Source organism: Schistocerca serialis, chromosome 7, assembly GCF_023864345.2.
Source record: "Schistocerca serialis cubense isolate TAMUIC-IGC-003099 chromosome 7, iqSchSeri2.2, whole genome shotgun sequence".
NCBI classification, from domain to species: domain Eukaryota; kingdom Metazoa; phylum Arthropoda; class Insecta; order Orthoptera; family Acrididae; genus Schistocerca; species Schistocerca serialis.
Genome location: NC_064644.1, coordinates 602,984,513 through 602,997,977, shown reverse-complemented (window position 1 = coordinate 602,997,977; position 13,465 = coordinate 602,984,513). Strand labels below are relative to the sequence as shown.

General features: G+C 50.4%; 7 non-coding genes across 7 annotated transcripts; all 7 read left to right on the top strand.

The window, feature by feature from the left end:
- Positions 1-780: 780 nt before the first annotated feature.
- On the top strand, positions 781-864 carry Trnal-uaa (transfer RNA leucine (anticodon UAA)). Its single transcript has one exon. It is a non-coding gene; the product is annotated as a tRNA-Leu (tRNA).
- A 1,786-nt stretch (positions 865-2,650) lies between these two features.
- Trnal-uaa (transfer RNA leucine (anticodon UAA)) lies at positions 2,651-2,734 on the top strand. The gene has a single exon. It is a non-coding gene; the product is annotated as a tRNA-Leu (tRNA).
- A 1,786-nt stretch (positions 2,735-4,520) lies between these two features.
- On the top strand, positions 4,521-4,604 carry Trnal-uaa (transfer RNA leucine (anticodon UAA)). Its single transcript has one exon. It is a non-coding gene; the product is annotated as a tRNA-Leu (tRNA).
- A 1,786-nt stretch (positions 4,605-6,390) lies between these two features.
- Trnal-uaa (transfer RNA leucine (anticodon UAA)) lies at positions 6,391-6,474 on the top strand. Its single transcript has one exon. It is a non-coding gene; the product is annotated as a tRNA-Leu (tRNA).
- A 1,786-nt stretch (positions 6,475-8,260) lies between these two features.
- On the top strand, positions 8,261-8,344 carry Trnal-uaa (transfer RNA leucine (anticodon UAA)). The gene has a single exon. It is a non-coding gene; the product is annotated as a tRNA-Leu (tRNA).
- A 1,786-nt stretch (positions 8,345-10,130) lies between these two features.
- Trnal-uaa (transfer RNA leucine (anticodon UAA)) lies at positions 10,131-10,214 on the top strand. Its single transcript has one exon. It is a non-coding gene; the product is annotated as a tRNA-Leu (tRNA).
- Positions 10,215-12,000: 1,786 nt separating this feature from the next.
- Positions 12,001-12,084, top strand: Trnal-uaa (transfer RNA leucine (anticodon UAA)). Its single transcript has one exon. It is a non-coding gene; the product is annotated as a tRNA-Leu (tRNA).
- Positions 12,085-13,465: the final 1,381 nt, after the last annotated feature.

Below are 13,465 nucleotides of genomic sequence, written 5' to 3'. Positions count from 1 at the left end.
TAAAGAAGACAACTTCGGTGCGGTGTCCGGGTTTCGAACCCGGATCAGCTACTTGGGAAGCAACCATGCTGACCGACACAGCACCACCGCCTTCTGCTACGCGCTGCTTGCGCCGTGATGTGTCGCCTTCCCTCCTGGCGCCAGAGGCCGAAGGCAATCTCGCTGTAGGCGCTCAACGCCGAGTGGAAGGCGAGCACATGTGAACCCGTTTTCCTGGTGCTGCTAGGGCCATATACTGAAACTGAGCGCAGAACTAACTTTTACTGAAGAATCTGCCCTTTAATGCACATCAGGGCGAACACGAAATTTCTAATATGAAGTACTCACTGACGATCCAAAGACGTTTCAGTATGTACGCGTCGGTACCACCGGGGCAGTGCCTAAGTATTGTAAAGTGAAGGTCGACAGTTTGAGCCTCACGGGAAGTATTTCATTGGCTTCCCACGAGTGCGTGATGCACAGCGTGGCTGTTGCTAGGAAACGGCCTTATTTGCCGTTGGCCAATATCTAGTTTTCTTTGCATCAATGTGAAAATGTTCCTATTACTAAATACAGTTTTGCTAGTTACAGTTCAAACTAGAAACGACGGAAGAAAGCGGTCCAACGCGCCACATTGCTTCCCGAAAGGGAGGGTGCATTTTCTACGCCATGTCTGACATTGCGTCTTAAATTTTCTAAAACTGACATAATTCCATCCTACCGAAAAAAGAAACAGATTTCGCAGTGAGGTTCTTTGAAATATTGCTAGAGATGGAAGTCTCTGGAGCTCTTGCCTCGCACGTCAGATTGGCCGAGCGGTCTAAGGCGCCAGATTTAAGCTCTGGTTCCCGCAAGGGAGCGTGGGTTCGAACCCCACATCTGACAAAGCATTTTAAACATTCTGAAACTAACATACTCCCTTGATCTTACAGAACAAGTAAATTATGCAGGAACACGCCGCAGATTTTACTAGAGACGACAGTGACAGCCCGAGCGGTCGAAAAGAAATAGCGGAACATACTTTTCCTGCGTCGAGGTTTAGCTCTTCTCACGGACGTTTCCGTTGTTGTTGTGCTGTGGCTCTGGGTTCCAAGCGACAGCGAGAAAACCTCAACAGCAACGCATACGTGTTTAAATGAATCTTAAGGCCTTAATAAAGATAGATGAAACGGTGGTTCAGGTGCTGGAGTTCTGAAGCGGCCGTATTGCGTGGGCAGTATGCTCACTAAGTTAATGTGTCATGCTAACAACGGGAAGGCTATGGGTTACATCCCACCAAGGGATATTCCATATTGCTTCCCTAAAAGGCAGCGCGAGAGACTGCCAGGCAAATCCCAAGTGATCTGTACAAGGACTGAGATGTCCGCACGTCTGGAAACGTTCTCGCCGACTTGTGTGCCACGCTGACGACGCGGGTTCTCGTCCGATCACCGAAGTTAAGCAGCGTTTTTGCGTGCTTAGTACACGGCTCAGTGGCTAACTAGGAAGTCTGCGTGCTGTTGGAATCTTTTATTTTGCCTTTTCCCTTAGTTTTCGGTGTTGCTGCGCGGTAATGATACGGTCCAGCACGCTGACCCCTCTCTTGCCTCTCGGGACGCAAATTCGCGAACCTGCGGCCACAGTCAAATGAAAGGGTCCGTTGTGCGTTTGTCGAGTTGGTCTCTCCCAGTCGTTTCTAGCGCCCTTCCTCTACATATACGACCATTTGCAAGCGTCAGCTTTCGCGTCAGCCGAGCAAAGTCGAGACAAGTCGACACATGGGGACACACGATGCTGTGAATCGCAATCCGCACTAGCCTACGCGGAGCGGGACGAGGGGCGAAGGAAAACCATTCGTAACACGACAGTTCGGAAATTCGACGATCGCGAGCGTTGGAAACACTCTCCTGGGTAAAGAAGACAACTTCGGTGCGGTGTCCGGGTTTCGAACCCGGATCAGCTACTTGGGAAGCAACCATGCTGACCGACACAGCACCACCGCCTTCTGCTACGCGCTGCTTGCGCCGTGATGTGTCGCCTTCCCTCCTGGCGCCAGAGGCCGAAGGCAATCTCGCTGTAGGCGCTCAACGCCGAGTGGAAGGCGAGCACATGTGAACCCGTTTTCCTGGTGCTGCTAGGGCCATATACTGAAACTGAGCGCAGAACTAACTTTTACTGAAGAATCTGCCCTTTAATGCACATCAGGGCGAACACGAAATTTCTAATATGAAGTACTCACTGACGATCCAAAGACGTTTCAGTATGTACGCGTCGGTACCACCGGGGCAGTGCCTAAGTATTGTAAAGTGAAGGTCGACAGTTTGAGCCTCACGGGAAGTATTTCATTGGCTTCCCACGAGTGCGTGATGCACAGCGTGGCTGTTGCTAGGAAACGGCCTTATTTGCCGTTGGCCAATATCTAGTTTTCTTTGCATCAATGTGAAAATGTTCCTATTACTAAATACAGTTTTGCTAGTTACAGTTCAAACTAGAAACGACGGAAGAAAGCGGTCCAACGCGCCACATTGCTTCCCGAAAGGGAGGGTGCATTTTCTACGCCATGTCTGACATTGCGTCTTAAATTTTCTAAAACTGACATAATTCCATCCTACCGAAAAAAGAAACAGATTTCGCAGTGAGGTTCTTTGAGATATTGCTAGAGATGGAAGTCTCTGGAGCTCTTGCCTCGCACGTCAGATTGGCCGAGCGGTCTAAGGCGCCAGATTTAAGCTCTGGTTCCCGCAAGGGAGCGTGGGTTCGAACCCCACATCTGACAAAGCATTTTAAACATTCTGAAACTAACATACTCCCTTGATCTTACAGAACAAGTAAATTATGCAGGAACACGCCGCAGATTTTACTAGAGACGACAGTGACAGCCCGAGCGGTCGAAAAGAAATAGCGGAACATACTTTTCCTGCGTCGAGGTTTAGCTCTTCTCACGGACGTTTCCGTTGTTGTTGTGCTGTGGCTCTGGGTTCCAAGCGACAGCGAGAAAACCTCAACAGCAACGCATACGTGTTTAAATGAATCTTAAGGCCTTAATAAAGATAGATGAAACGGTGGTTCAGGTGCTGGAGTTCTGAAGCGGCCGTATTGCGTGGGCAGTATGCTCACTAAGTTAATGTGTCATGCTAACAACGGGAAGGCTATGGGTTACATCCCACCAAGGGATATTCCATATTGCTTCCCTAAAAGGCAGCGCGAGAGACTGCCAGGCAAATCCCAAGTGATCTGTACAAGGACTGAGATGTCCGCACGTCTGGAAACGTTCTCGCCGACTTGTGTGCCACGCTGACGACGCGGGTTCTCGTCCGATCACCGAAGTTAAGCAGCGTTTTTGCGTGCTTAGTACACGGCTCAGTGGCTAACTAGGAAGTCTGCGTGCTGTTGGAATCTTTTATTTTGCCTTTTCCCTTAGTTTTCGGTGTTGCTGCGCGGTAATGATACGGTCCAGCACGCTGACCCCTCTCTTGCCTCTCGGGACGCAAATTCGCGAACCTGCGGCCACAGTCAAATGAAAGGGTCCGTTGTGCGTTTGTCGAGTTGGTCTCTCCCAGTCGTTTCTAGCGCCCTTCCTCTACATATACGACCATTTGCAAGCGTCAGCTTTCGCGTCAGCCGAGCAAAGTCGAGACAAGTCGACACATGGGGACACACGATGCTGTGAATCGCAATCCGCACTAGCCTACGCGGAGCGGGACGAGGGGCGAAGGAAAACCATTCGTAACACGACAGTTCGGAAATTCGACGATCGCGAGCGTTGGAAACACTCTCCTGGGTAAAGAAGACAACTTCGGTGCGGTGTCCGGGTTTCGAACCCGGATCAGCTACTTGGGAAGCAACCATGCTGACCGACACAGCACCACCGCCTTCTGCTACGCGCTGCTTGCGCCGTGATGTGTCGCCTTCCCTCCTGGCGCCAGAGGCCGAAGGCAATCTCGCTGTAGGCGCTCAACGCCGAGTGGAAGGCGAGCACATGTGAACCCGTTTTCCTGGTGCTGCTAGGGCCATATACTGAAACTGAGCGCAGAACTAACTTTTACTGAAGAATCTGCCCTTTAATGCACATCAGGGCGAACACGAAATTTCTAATATGAAGTACTCACTGACGATCCAAAGACGTTTCAGTATGTACGCGTCGGTACCACCGGGGCAGTGCCTAAGTATTGTAAAGTGAAGGTCGACAGTTTGAGCCTCACGGGAAGTATTTCATTGGCTTCCCACGAGTGCGTGATGCACAGCGTGGCTGTTGCTAGGAAACGGCCTTATTTGCCGTTGGCCAATATCTAGTTTTCTTTGCATCAATGTGAAAATGTTCCTATTACTAAATACAGTTTTGCTAGTTACAGTTCAAACTAGAAACGACGGAAGAAAGCGGTCCAACGCGCCACATTGCTTCCCGAAAGGGAGGGTGCATTTTCTACGCCATGTCTGACATTGCGTCTTAAATTTTCTAAAACTGACATAATTCCATCCTACCGAAAAAAGAAACAGATTTCGCAGTGAGGTTCTTTGAGATATTGCTAGAGATGGAAGTCTCTGGAGCTCTTGCCTCGCACGTCAGATTGGCCGAGCGGTCTAAGGCGCCAGATTTAAGCTCTGGTTCCCGCAAGGGAGCGTGGGTTCGAACCCCACATCTGACAAAGCATTTTAAACATTCTGAAACTAACATACTCCCTTGATCTTACAGAACAAGTAAATTATGCAGGAACACGCCGCAGATTTTACTAGAGACGACAGTGACAGCCCGAGCGGTCGAAAAGAAATAGCGGAACATACTTTTCCTGCGTCGAGGTTTAGCTCTTCTCACGGACGTTTCCGTTGTTGTTGTGCTGTGGCTCTGGGTTCCAAGCGACAGCGAGAAAACCTCAACAGCAACGCATACGTGTTTAAATGAATCTTAAGGCCTTAATAAAGATAGATGAAACGGTGGTTCAGGTGCTGGAGTTCTGAAGCGGCCGTATTGCGTGGGCAGTATGCTCACTAAGTTAATGTGTCATGCTAACAACGGGAAGGCTATGGGTTACATCCCACCAAGGGATATTCCATATTGCTTCCCTAAAAGGCAGCGCGAGAGACTGCCAGGCAAATCCCAAGTGATCTGTACAAGGACTGAGATGTCCGCACGTCTGGAAACGTTCTCGCCGACTTGTGTGCCACGCTGACGACGCGGGTTCTCGTCCGATCACCGAAGTTAAGCAGCGTTTTTGCGTGCTTAGTACACGGCTCAGTGGCTAACTAGGAAGTCTGCGTGCTGTTGGAATCTTTTATTTTGCCTTTTCCCTTAGTTTTCGGTGTTGCTGCGCGGTAATGATACGGTCCAGCACGCTGACCCCTCTCTTGCCTCTCGGGACGCAAATTCGCGAACCTGCGGCCACAGTCAAATGAAAGGGTCCGTTGTGCGTTTGTCGAGTTGGTCTCTCCCAGTCGTTTCTAGCGCCCTTCCTCTACATATACGACCATTTGCAAGCGTCAGCTTTCGCGTCAGCCGAGCAAAGTCGAGACAAGTCGACACATGGGGACACACGATGCTGTGAATCGCAATCCGCACTAGCCTACGCGGAGCGGGACGAGGGGCGAAGGAAAACCATTCGTAACACGACAGTTCGGAAATTCGACGATCGCGAGCGTTGGAAACACTCTCCTGGGTAAAGAAGACAACTTCGGTGCGGTGTCCGGGTTTCGAACCCGGATCAGCTACTTGGGAAGCAACCATGCTGACCGACACAGCACCACCGCCTTCTGCTACGCGCTGCTTGCGCCGTGATGTGTCGCCTTCCCTCCTGGCGCCAGAGGCCGAAGGCAATCTCGCTGTAGGCGCTCAACGCCGAGTGGAAGGCGAGCACATGTGAACCCGTTTTCCTGGTGCTGCTAGGGCCATATACTGAAACTGAGCGCAGAACTAACTTTTACTGAAGAATCTGCCCTTTAATGCACATCAGGGCGAACACGAAATTTCTAATATGAAGTACTCACTGACGATCCAAAGACGTTTCAGTATGTACGCGTCGGTACCACCGGGGCAGTGCCTAAGTATTGTAAAGTGAAGGTCGACAGTTTGAGCCTCACGGGAAGTATTTCATTGGCTTCCCACGAGTGCGTGATGCACAGCGTGGCTGTTGCTAGGAAACGGCCTTATTTGCCGTTGGCCAATATCTAGTTTTCTTTGCATCAATGTGAAAATGTTCCTATTACTAAATACAGTTTTGCTAGTTACAGTTCAAACTAGAAACGACGGAAGAAAGCGGTCCAACGCGCCACATTGCTTCCCGAAAGGGAGGGTGCATTTTCTACGCCATGTCTGACATTGCGTCTTAAATTTTCTAAAACTGACATAATTCCATCCTACCGAAAAAAGAAACAGATTTCGCAGTGAGGTTCTTTGAGATATTGCTAGAGATGGAAGTCTCTGGAGCTCTTGCCTCGCACGTCAGATTGGCCGAGCGGTCTAAGGCGCCAGATTTAAGCTCTGGTTCCCGCAAGGGAGCGTGGGTTCGAACCCCACATCTGACAAAGCATTTTAAACATTCTGAAACTAACATACTCCCTTGATCTTACAGAACAAGTAAATTATGCAGGAACACGCCGCAGATTTTACTAGAGACGACAGTGACAGCCCGAGCGGTCGAAAAGAAATAGCGGAACATACTTTTCCTGCGTCGAGGTTTAGCTCTTCTCACGGACGTTTCCGTTGTTGTTGTGCTGTGGCTCTGGGTTCCAAGCGACAGCGAGAAAACCTCAACAGCAACGCATACGTGTTTAAATGAATCTTAAGGCCTTAATAAAGATAGATGAAACGGTGGTTCAGGTGCTGGAGTTCTGAAGCGGCCGTATTGCGTGGGCAGTATGCTCACTAAGTTAATGTGTCATGCTAACAACGGGAAGGCTATGGGTTACATCCCACCAAGGGATATTCCATATTGCTTCCCTAAAAGGCAGCGCGAGAGACTGCCAGGCAAATCCCAAGTGATCTGTACAAGGACTGAGATGTCCGCACGTCTGGAAACGTTCTCGCCGACTTGTGTGCCACGCTGACGACGCGGGTTCTCGTCCGATCACCGAAGTTAAGCAGCGTTTTTGCGTGCTTAGTACACGGCTCAGTGGCTAACTAGGAAGTCTGCGTGCTGTTGGAATCTTTTATTTTGCCTTTTCCCTTAGTTTTCGGTGTTGCTGCGCGGTAATGATACGGTCCAGCACGCTGACCCCTCTCTTGCCTCTCGGGACGCAAATTCGCGAACCTGCGGCCACAGTCAAATGAAAGGGTCCGTTGTGCGTTTGTCGAGTTGGTCTCTCCCAGTCGTTTCTAGCGCCCTTCCTCTACATATACGACCATTTGCAAGCGTCAGCTTTCGCGTCAGCCGAGCAAAGTCGAGACAAGTCGACACATGGGGACACACGATGCTGTGAATCGCAATCCGCACTAGCCTACGCGGAGCGGGACGAGGGGCGAAGGAAAACCATTCGTAACACGACAGTTCGGAAATTCGACGATCGCGAGCGTTGGAAACACTCTCCTGGGTAAAGAAGACAACTTCGGTGCGGTGTCCGGGTTTCGAACCCGGATCAGCTACTTGGGAAGCAACCATGCTGACCGACACAGCACCACCGCCTTCTGCTACGCGCTGCTTGCGCCGTGATGTGTCGCCTTCCCTCCTGGCGCCAGAGGCCGAAGGCAATCTCGCTGTAGGCGCTCAACGCCGAGTGGAAGGCGAGCACATGTGAACCCGTTTTCCTGGTGCTGCTAGGGCCATATACTGAAACTGAGCGCAGAACTAACTTTTACTGAAGAATCTGCCCTTTAATGCACATCAGGGCGAACACGAAATTTCTAATATGAAGTACTCACTGACGATCCAAAGACGTTTCAGTATGTACGCGTCGGTACCACCGGGGCAGTGCCTAAGTATTGTAAAGTGAAGGTCGACAGTTTGAGCCTCACGGGAAGTATTTCATTGGCTTCCCACGAGTGCGTGATGCACAGCGTGGCTGTTGCTAGGAAACGGCCTTATTTGCCGTTGGCCAATATCTAGTTTTCTTTGCATCAATGTGAAAATGTTCCTATTACTAAATACAGTTTTGCTAGTTACAGTTCAAACTAGAAACGACGGAAGAAAGCGGTCCAACGCGCCACATTGCTTCCCGAAAGGGAGGGTGCATTTTCTACGCCATGTCTGACATTGCGTCTTAAATTTTCTAAAACTGACATAATTCCATCCTACCGAAAAAAGAAACAGATTTCGCAGTGAGGTTCTTTGAGATATTGCTAGAGATGGAAGTCTCTGGAGCTCTTGCCTCGCACGTCAGATTGGCCGAGCGGTCTAAGGCGCCAGATTTAAGCTCTGGTTCCCGCAAGGGAGCGTGGGTTCGAACCCCACATCTGACAAAGCATTTTAAACATTCTGAAACTAACATACTCCCTTGATCTTACAGAACAAGTAAATTATGCAGGAACACGCCGCAGATTTTACTAGAGACGACAGTGACAGCCCGAGCGGTCGAAAAGAAATAGCGGAACATACTTTTCCTGCGTCGAGGTTTAGCTCTTCTCACGGACGTTTCCGTTGTTGTTGTGCTGTGGCTCTGGGTTCCAAGCGACAGCGAGAAAACCTCAACAGCAACGCATACGTGTTTAAATGAATCTTAAGGCCTTAATAAAGATAGATGAAACGGTGGTTCAGGTGCTGGAGTTCTGAAGCGGCCGTATTGCGTGGGCAGTATGCTCACTAAGTTAATGTGTCATGCTAACAACGGGAAGGCTATGGGTTACATCCCACCAAGGGATATTCCATATTGCTTCCCTAAAAGGCAGCGCGAGAGACTGCCAGGCAAATCCCAAGTGATCTGTACAAGGACTGAGATGTCCGCACGTCTGGAAACGTTCTCGCCGACTTGTGTGCCACGCTGACGACGCGGGTTCTCGTCCGATCACCGAAGTTAAGCAGCGTTTTTGCGTGCTTAGTACACGGCTCAGTGGCTAACTAGGAAGTCTGCGTGCTGTTGGAATCTTTTATTTTGCCTTTTCCCTTAGTTTTCGGTGTTGCTGCGCGGTAATGATACGGTCCAGCACGCTGACCCCTCTCTTGCCTCTCGGGACGCAAATTCGCGAACCTGCGGCCACAGTCAAATGAAAGGGTCCGTTGTGCGTTTGTCGAGTTGGTCTCTCCCAGTCGTTTCTAGCGCCCTTCCTCTACATATACGACCATTTGCAAGCGTCAGCTTTCGCGTCAGCCGAGCAAAGTCGAGACAAGTCGACACATGGGGACACACGATGCTGTGAATCGCAATCCGCACTAGCCTACGCGGAGCGGGACGAGGGGCGAAGGAAAACCATTCGTAACACGACAGTTCGGAAATTCGACGATCGCGAGCGTTGGAAACACTCTCCTGGGTAAAGAAGACAACTTCGGTGCGGTGTCCGGGTTTCGAACCCGGATCAGCTACTTGGGAAGCAACCATGCTGACCGACACAGCACCACCGCCTTCTGCTACGCGCTGCTTGCGCCGTGATGTGTCGCCTTCCCTCCTGGCGCCAGAGGCCGAAGGCAATCTCGCTGTAGGCGCTCAACGCCGAGTGGAAGGCGAGCACATGTGAACCCGTTTTCCTGGTGCTGCTAGGGCCATATACTGAAACTGAGCGCAGAACTAACTTTTACTGAAGAATCTGCCCTTTAATGCACATCAGGGCGAACACGAAATTTCTAATATGAAGTACTCACTGACGATCCAAAGACGTTTCAGTATGTACGCGTCGGTACCACCGGGGCAGTGCCTAAGTATTGTAAAGTGAAGGTCGACAGTTTGAGCCTCACGGGAAGTATTTCATTGGCTTCCCACGAGTGCGTGATGCACAGCGTGGCTGTTGCTAGGAAACGGCCTTATTTGCCGTTGGCCAATATCTAGTTTTCTTTGCATCAATGTGAAAATGTTCCTATTACTAAATACAGTTTTGCTAGTTACAGTTCAAACTAGAAACGACGGAAGAAAGCGGTCCAACGCGCCACATTGCTTCCCGAAAGGGAGGGTGCATTTTCTACGCCATGTCTGACATTGCGTCTTAAATTTTCTAAAACTGACATAATTCCATCCTACCGAAAAAAGAAACAGATTTCGCAGTGAGGTTCTTTGAGATATTGCTAGAGATGGAAGTCTCTGGAGCTCTTGCCTCGCACGTCAGATTGGCCGAGCGGTCTAAGGCGCCAGATTTAAGCTCTGGTTCCCGCAAGGGAGCGTGGGTTCGAACCCCACATCTGACAAAGCATTTTAAACATTCTGAAACTAACATACTCCCTTGATCTTACAGAACAAGTAAATTATGCAGGAACACGCCGCAGATTTTACTAGAGACGACAGTGACAGCCCGAGCGGTCGAAAAGAAATAGCGGAACATACTTTTCCTGCGTCGAGGTTTAGCTCTTCTCACGGACGTTTCCGTTGTTGTTGTGCTGTGGCTCTGGGTTCCAAGCGACAGCGAGAAAACCTCAACAGCAACGCATACGTGTTTAAATGAATCTTAAGGCCTTAATAAAGATAGATGAAACGGTGGTTCAGGTGCTGGAGTTCTGAAGCGGCCGTATTGCGTGGGCAGTATGCTCACTAAGTTAATGTGTCATGCTAACAACGGGAAGGCTATGGGTTACATCCCACCAAGGGATATTCCATATTGCTTCCCTAAAAGGCAGCGCGAGAGACTGCCAGGCAAATCCCAAGTGATCTGTACAAGGACTGAGATGTCCGCACGTCTGGAAACGTTCTCGCCGACTTGTGTGCCACGCTGACGACGCGGGTTCTCGTCCGATCACCGAAGTTAAGCAGCGTTTTTGCGTGCTTAGTACACGGCTCAGTGGCTAACTAGGAAGTCTGCGTGCTGTTGGAATCTTTTATTTTGCCTTTTCCCTTAGTTTTCGGTGTTGCTGCGCGGTAATGATACGGTCCAGCACGCTGACCCCTCTCTTGCCTCTCGGGACGCAAATTCGCGAACCTGCGGCCACAGTCAAATGAAAGGGTCCGTTGTGCGTTTGTCGAGTTGGTCTCTCCCAGTCGTTTCTAGCGCCCTTCCTCTACATATACGACCATTTGCAAGCGTCAGCTTTCGCGTCAGCCGAGCAAAGTCGAGACAAGTCGACACATGGGGACACACGATGCTGTGAATCGCAATCCGCACTAGCCTACGCGGAGCGGGACGAGGGGCGAAGGAAAACCATTCGTAACACGACAGTTCGGAAATTCGACGATCGCGAGCGTTGGAAACACTCTCCTGGGTAAAGAAGACAACTTCCGTGCGGTGTCCGGGTTTCGAACCCGGATCAGCTACTTGGGAAGCAACCATGCTGACCGACACAGCACCACCGCCTTCTGCTACGCGCTGCTTGCGCCGTGATGTGTCGCCTTCCCTCCTGGCGCCAGAGGCCGAAGGCAATCTCGCTGTAGGCGCTCAACGCCGAGTGGAAGGCGAGCACATGTGAACCCGTTTTCCTGGTGCTGCTAGGGCCATATACTGAAACTGAGCGCAGAACTAACTTTTACTGAAGAATCTGCCCTTTAATGCACATCAGGGCGAACACGAAATTTCTAATATGAAGTACTCACTGACGATCCAAAGACGTTTCAGTATGTACGCGTCGGTACCACCGGGGCAGTGCCTAAGTATTGTAAAGTGAAGGTCGACAGTTTGAGCCTCACGGGAAGTATTTCATTGGCTTCCCACGAGTGCGTGATGCACAGCGTGGCTGTTGCTAGGAAACGGCCTTATTTGCCGTTGGCCAATATCTAGTTTTCTTTGCATCAATGTGAAAATGTTCCTATTACTAAATACAGTTTTGCTAGTTACAGTTCAAACTAGAAACGACGGAAGAAAGCGGTCCAACGCGCCACATTGCTTCCCGAAAGGGAGGGTGCATTTTCTACGCCATGTCTGACATTGCGTCTTAAATTTTCTAAAACTGACATAATTCCATCCTACCGAAAAAAGAAACAGATTTCGCAGTGAGGTTCTTTGAGATATTGCTAGAGATGGAAGTCTCTGGAGCTCTTGCCTCGCACGTCAGATTGGCCGAGCGGTCTAAGGCGCCAGATTTAAGCTCTGGTTCCCGCAAGGGAGCGTGGGTTCGAACCCCACATCTGACAAAGCATTTTAAACATTCTGAAACTAACATACTCATTTGATCTTACAGAACAAGTAAATTATGCAGGAACACGCCGCAGATTTTACTAGAGACGACAGTGACAGCCCGAGCGGTCGAAAAGAAATAGCGGAACATACTTTTCCTGCGTCGAGGTTTAGCTCTTCTCACGGACGTTTCCGTTGTTGTTGTGCTGTGGCTCTGGGTTCCAAGCGACAGCGAGAAAACCTCAACAGCAACGCATACGTGTTTAAATGAATCTTAAGGCCTTAATAAAGATAGATGAAACGGTGGTTCAGGTGCTGGAGTTCTGAAGCGGCCGTATTGCGTGGGCAGTATGCTCACTAAGTTAATGTGTCATGCTAACAACGGGAAGGCTATGGGTTACATCCCACCAAGGGATATTCCATATTGCTTCCCTAAAAGGCAGCGCGAGAGACTGCCAGGCAAATCCCAAGTGATCTGTACAAGGACTGAGATGTCCGCACGTCTGGAAACGTTCTCGCCGACTTGTGTGCCACGCTGACGACGCGGGTTCTCGTCCGATCACCGAAGTTAAGCAGCGTTTTTGCGTGCTTAGTACACGGCTCAGTGGCTAACTAGGAAGTCTGCGTGCTGTTGGAATCTTTTATTTTGCCTTTTCCCTTAGTTTTCGGTGTTGCTGCGCGGTAATGATACGGTCCAGCACGCTGACCCCTCTCTTGCCTCTCGGGACGCAAATTCGCGAACCTGCGGCCACAGTCAAATGAAAGGGTCCGTTGTGCGTTTGTCGAGTTGGTCTCTCCCAGTCGTTTCTAGCGCCCTTCCTCTACATATACGACCATTTGCAAGCGTCAGCTTTCGCGTCAGCCGAGCAAAGTCGAGACAAGTCGACACATGGGGACACACGATGCTGTGAATCGCAATCCGCACTAGCCTACGCGGAGCGGGACGAGGGGCGAAGGAAAACCATTCGTAACACGACAGTTCGGAAATTCGACGATCGCGAGCGTTGGAAACACTCTCCTGGGTAAAGAAGACAACTTCGGTGCGGTGTCCGGGTTTCGAACCCGGATCAGCTACTTGGGAAGCAACCATGCTGACCGACACAGCACCACCGCCTTCTGCTACGCGCTGCTTGCGCCGTGATGTGTCGCCTTCCCTCCTGGCGCCAGAGGCCGAAGGCAATCTCGCTGTAGGCGCTCAACGCCGAGTGGAAGGCGAGCACATGTGAACCCGTTTTCCTGGTGCTGCTAGGGCCATATACTGAAACTGAGCGCAGAACTAACTTTTACTGAAGAATCTGCCCTTTAATGCACATCAGGGCGAACACGAAATTTCTAATATGAAGTACTCACTGACGATCCAAAGACGTTTCAGTATGTACGCGTCGGTACCACCGGGGC